Consider the following 6,345-nt stretch of genomic DNA (forward strand, 5'->3'; position numbering starts at 1 on the left):
CAAGTTTGTGTGTGTCCCACCACTAGATGGCAGTACAGAATAGGATAACAGACCAGTACATGATTGTGTTTGTAGGATATTCAAAGATCTATGGTCTTTAATTTGACAGAGATCTGATGAACTCCATTCTAAAACATATATTTTTGCTAACATATACAGATACTATTATTCTATGTCAATTCTACTATTAAGTTACTAGTACAACCAAAAGAGGTGCAGAATTAAGCTGTCTCATAACCCGATACTCACTCTCCAATAATAGAATCTGACATCATAATCTGCAGTAGAACCTACAGTAAAAGTCTAATAATATGAAGGTAACTAACATAAAAATATTTGTTAATTGGTTCTCATGTGGTGTTAAGTCTATAAACAGTTAAATGTATGTTGTAAATTACGTAAACCTCCCATAAGATGGCGCCGACAGTGAAAACTATGCCGTTATTTGTTTTTTTATGTACTATTTCTTACATTGTTAGCCCAGAAAATCTCAAGTGTTATTACATACAGCCGGGAAGAACTATTGGATATAAAAGTGATGTCAACTTACCATCATTACGACCAGGAATACGTCTTTCCCGAAGCGGATCCTTTGTTTGAACCTCCACCCTGGACATGGGATCTAATCCCAGAGGCCGACCCAAAACAACGCAGTCGCCGCAGGAGAGGCAGACGGAGCGGCATACTGGTCAGACTCAGAAGACAAGCACACCATCCACCACTTCCTAGCATATTACTCGCCAATGTCCAATCTCTAGATAACAAGGTGGACGAAATTAGGGCACGAGTTGCCTTCCAGAAAGACATCAGAGATTGTAACATTCCCTGTTTCACGGAAACATGGCTCACTCAGGATATGTTATCAAAGTCGGTACAGCCACCCGGTTTCTTCATACAACCCACGGACAGAAACAAACAAACAAACATCTCTCTGGTAAGAAGAAGGGTGGGGGTGTATGCCTTATGATTAACGACTCATGGTGTAATCACAACATCATACAGGAACTCAAGTCTTTTTATTCACCTGACCTAGAATTCCTTACAATCAAATGCCAACCGCATTATCTTTCAAGAGAATTCTCTTCGATTATAGTCACAGCCGTGTATATCCCCCCTCAAGCAGATACCTCGTCGGCCCTGAAAGAACTTCACTGGACTCTATGTAAACTGGAAACCATACATCCTGAGGCTGCATTTGTTGTAGCTGGGGATTTTAACAAAGCTAACCTAAGATCAATTCTCCCTAAATTCGAACAGCATATCGAATGTGCGACACAAGGTGGCAGAATTCTGGATGATTGCTACTTGAATTTCCGTGATGAAAACAACACAAAGCGACCCCGCCCTGTGCAACTGGGTCCAGGACTTTCTGACGGGCCACCCCCAGGTGGTGAAGGTAGGAAACAACTTCTCCACCCCGCTGATCCTCAACACTTGGGCCCCACAAGGGTGTGTTCTCAGCCCTCTCCTGTACTCCCTGTTCACCCATGACAGCGTGGCCATACACGCTTCCAAACTCAATCGTCAAGTTTGCAGACGACACTACAGTGGTAGGCCTGATTACCAACAATGACGAGACGGCCTACAGGGAGGAGGTGAGTGCCCTCGGAGTGTGGTGCCAGGAAAATAACCTCTCACTCAACGTCAACAAAACAAAGGAGATGATCGTGGACTTCAGGAAACAGCAGAGGGAGCCCCCCCCCCTCCCCCCATCCACATCTATGGGACAGTTGTAGAGAAGGTGGAAAGTTTTTTTTTTTTAATGTTCCTTGGCGTACACATCACGGACAAACTGAAATGGTCTATCCACACAGACAGCGTGGTGAAGAAGGCGCAACAGTGCCTCTTCAACCTCAGGAAGGAGGCTAAAGAAATTTGGCTTGTCATCTAAAACACTCACAAACTTTTACAGATGCACAATCGAGAGCATCCTGTCGGGCTGTATCACCGCCTGGTATGGCAATTGCACCGCCCTCAACCACAAGGCTCTCCAGAGGGTGGTATGGTCTGCACAACGCATCACCGGGGGCAAACCACCTGCCCTCCAGGACACCTACAGCACCCGATATCACAGGAAGGACAAAAAGATCATCAAGGACAACAACCACCCGAGCCACTGCCTGTTCACCCCGCTATCATCCAGAAGGCGAGGTCAGTACAGGTGCATCAAAGCTGGGACCGATAGACTGAAAAAGACTGAAAAACAGCTTCTATCTCAAGGCCAATAGACTGTTAAACAGTCATCACTAACATAGAGAGGCTGCTGCTAACATACTGACTCAAATCTCTGGCCACTTAAATAAATGAACTTAATAAAGGTATCACTAGTCACTTTAAATAATGCCACTTTCATTATATTTACATATCCTACATTACTCATCTCATATTTATTTTACTGTATTCTATACCATCTACCGCCTCTTGCCTATGCCGCACGCCATTGCTCATCCATATATTTATATGTCATATTCTATTCATCCCTTTACATTTGTGTGTATTTGTGTGTATTAGGTAGTTGTTGTGAATTTGTTAGAATACTTGCTAGATATTACTGCATAGTTGGAACTAGAAGCACAAGCATTTCGCCACACTCACATTAACTTCTGCTAACCATGTGTATGTGACCAAAGAAATTAGATTTGATTTGTTTGGATGTGACCATTCAAAAAGGCACTAGCCTAGTGGTAAATTATTTCAAGAGTGATGAGCAGCTGTTATTCAAAAACAATAGATGCTGTTCAAATTTGACATTTAGAGAAGTAGATCATGTTAAGTAATTTAGAGCTTGTGTTTGTAGCATCTGACCCTTAGAATGCTCATGTGGCAGAGTTGATACCCGCTTTTATAAACACAGGGTCGCTACAGTACATAGTATTAGCATGTATTTGGTGTTTCTCTTCCCCATCACAATGCAAACCATTGGTGTGAGCTCAGCCTTAGCTGAGCTTCTGTCAAACTGGTTTGTTCCGGACAGGGCTTTCCGTAGGATAGCTGTGGCCGGAGTCACACAGTGTGGAGGTGGGGGGGGGGGGGGATTTCTAGAATAGAGGAAGGACTACAGCAGAAGCAGCTATCTAGCCTGGTCCCTGATCTGTTTGTGCTGTCTTGCCAACTCCTATGGCAAGACAACACAAAGAGATCTGGGAGCAGGCATGCAGCCAATAAGTCTTATTTCCAACAATAAAATAAACAATTTTTTGTTCCAAAATTAAGCTGCCAGTTGAGGACTTGTGAGGCATCTGTTTCTCAAACTCTCGCATGGAATAGCCTTCATTTCTCCAAACAACAATAGACTGACGAGTTTCAGAAGAAAGTTCTTTGTTCTGGCCACTTTGAGCCTGTAATCGAACACACAAATGCTGATGCTCCAGATACTCAACTAGTCTAAAGAAGGCCAGTTTTATTGCTTCTTTAATTAGTACAACATTTTTCAGCTGTGCTAACATAATTGCAAAAGGGTTTTCTAATGATCAATTAGCAACATTAAAATTATAAACTTTAATTAGCTAACACAACGTGCCATTAGAACACAGGAGTGATTGTTGCTGATAATGGGCCTCTGTACGCCTATGTAGATAGTCAATAAAAAATCAGCCGTTTCCAGCTACGATAGTCATTTACAACGTTAACAATGTCCACACTATATTTCTGATCAATTTGATGTTATTTGAATGGACAAAAATGAGCTTTTCTTTCAAAAACGAAGACATTTCTAAGTGACCCCAAACTTTTGAACTGTAGTGTATGTATTATGTTCATTAAGTAACATGCTACAAAGCCGTTTTCCTCCCCACACTGCTAAATGGAGCCAAAACATGGACCATCTACACTAAGCACCTGAAAGTACTAGAATAACACCATCAAAGATCCTTATGAAAGATCCTGAGGATCAGTTGGGAGGACAGACGCAGCATATGTGACAGACCCAACATAAACAGCTTCACCACTACCATAATGCAACACCAACTCCGATGGACGGGCTATGTCATCTGGATGCCCAACTCTCACCTCCCGAAATAGATCATGTACTACCAGTTAAAGGAAGGTCAGCTACAAAGACAACATCAAAATATACCTGAAGAAATTCGACATCACCTCTAACTACTGGGAAGACATTGCACTAAATAGACACAGCTTGAGAAAAAACATTCAAGAGGGAGCTGCACTACACAAAAAATATCTCCACCGTACTGTAGAGGACAAGGGGCAGATATGCAAGAAGAGACTCAACACCTGGAAATGTCAACCACCTACCATAACCACCACCCCTGCCCACACTGCACCAAAATATGTGAGCTCCCGGATCGGCCTCTAAAGCCATTAGTAGACTCACAAATAGAAGACCCTATCATACTTGACTCGAGTGTTGTGTGTGTGTGTGTGTGTGTGTGTGTGTGTGTGTGTGTGTGTGTGTGTGTGTGTGTGTGTGTGTGTGTGTGTGTGTGTGTGTGTGTGTGTGTGTGTGTGTGTGTGTGTTTGTTTGTGTGTTTGTTTGTTCTCAGATAAAGATCTTTTTAGGATGCTTCCCCACTGTGTTGAGCCTTATCTGATTCTGCTAGAGACTCCAGTCTCTTCAGCTAAGAATTTGAAGACGCTCCCTCACTCTCCTCAGACATGGCAGATTCCAGTCTCAGCTGAAACTTTGAAGACAGTGCTTAACTCCCCTCAGACCCTGGCCTGTAGTCCTGCTCCAGCACAGCCAGCCCCTCATCGTCCTCCCAGGGAGACCTGGTATTCCCCACTCCCCTGGGCTGAGACTTTGCAGATGCTGCCTGGCTGCTGTGGTACCTGGTGGTGGCCGGGCCATTGGACTGGGACTTTGCTGACGGTCCACTGCTGCGCTGGAAGGCTGCTGCCTTGCTCGACGTGGCCCTGTTGGAGGAGCGGACCACCAGGTAGCGGATGGAGGGGCTCTTATCCTTGTCGTGGGCCTGGAGGGGGCAAGAGGAGCTGATGAACAGCCCCCCTCCCAGGATGAGCAGGATGGATGCCCCCCAGCCAATGTAGAGACACGCCCCAATCTCCCTCTGCTGGGCAATGGTGGTGGAGCTGTAGAACCACTGCCCTAGCGGCCCAGGACGTGGGGGATCAGGCACAGAACCCCCATGGCGATCAACATCGTGCCCGCTGCTATGGCAACCTGGCCTTTGACCCCGCCTGCTTGCTTGTCCTGAGCCCGCTGGCGCCCCTCGCGATGGCAAAGACGCTAAGCGCTCTTGCAGCTTGGAGGTCAGGGCTCAGGGCCAGAAGGGAGTCATAGGGCTTATACTGGGTCTGTCCAGTACTCTCGGCCACGCAGCTCATCCAGATACCCTCCCAGGTAGTCTGAGAGGTGACGATGGTGGTGCCCATGGAGGCCGTGACTCTTCACATGGGCAGGGCACTGGTCATGATGACTCCCACCCAGCCCAGCAGGCTCAGGGCGCTGGCCAACATCTGTATCCCCAAAGAGGCCATGGTGGAGGAGGCAGAGGAGAGGACACACTGGCTCCCTAGTTGGTTGCTGTTTGTCAGTCAGAATCCTTAGTCTGCTGTTCGCCCCCCTCTGTCTCTCTCACAGCACTTGAACACACTTCTATTGACTCTCTCGTTGGATCCTTCAGGGTCTTTGTATGTCTAGCGTGAGTCCTGAAGTGAAAGACTGTAGTCACGTCCTCTAGTCTCTCAGTCCTTTAATGGCTTAGTCTTTTTTTCAGCTGACCTTTCTTCAGTTCCAGACTCTTCTATCCATTCAATTCAAGGGCTTTATTAGCATGGAGAAACATGTTAACATTGCCAAAGCAAGTGAAGTAGATAAAAAAAGTGAAATAAACAATAGAAATTAACAGTAAAAATTACTCACAGAAGTCCCAAAAGAATAAAGACATATCAAATGTCATATCATGTGTGTATATATACAGTGTTGTAACGATGTGCAAATGGTTAAAGTACAAAAGGGAAAATAAATAAACATAAATATGGGTTGTATTTACAATGGTGTTTGTTCTTTACTGTTTGCCCTTTTCTAGTAGCAACAGGTCACACATCTTGCTGCTGTGATGGCACATTCTGGTATTTCACCCAGTAGATATGGGAGTTTATCAAAATTGGGTTTGTTTTCTGTGTAATCTGAAGGAAATGTCTCTAATATGGTCATACATTTGGCAGGAGGTTAGGAAGTGCAGCTCAGTTTCCACCTCATTTTGTGGGCAGTGTCTTCTCTTGAGAGCCAGGTCTGCTTACGGCGGCCTTTCTCAATAGCAAGGCTATACTCACTGGGGATATACTGTAGGTAGCACACAGGAGGACATTTTTCTCTGTAAAGATAATTTACTTTCGAATTTCTAACCAAATGTTCCTGTTTTG

The 6,345-nt window shown here is 44.9% G+C and overlaps 1 pseudogene; it reads right to left on the reverse strand.

The window, feature by feature from the left end:
* Positions 1–4,655: 4,655 nt before the first annotated feature.
* Positions 4,656–5,457, reverse strand: LOC106602909 (claudin-4-like; annotated as a pseudogene).
* Positions 5,458–6,345: the final 888 nt, after the last annotated feature.

Source organism: Salmo salar, chromosome 04 (genome assembly GCF_965601325.2).
Source record: "Salmo salar chromosome 04, fSalSal1, whole genome shotgun sequence".
NCBI classification, from domain to species: domain Eukaryota; kingdom Metazoa; phylum Chordata; class Actinopteri; order Salmoniformes; family Salmonidae; genus Salmo; species Salmo salar.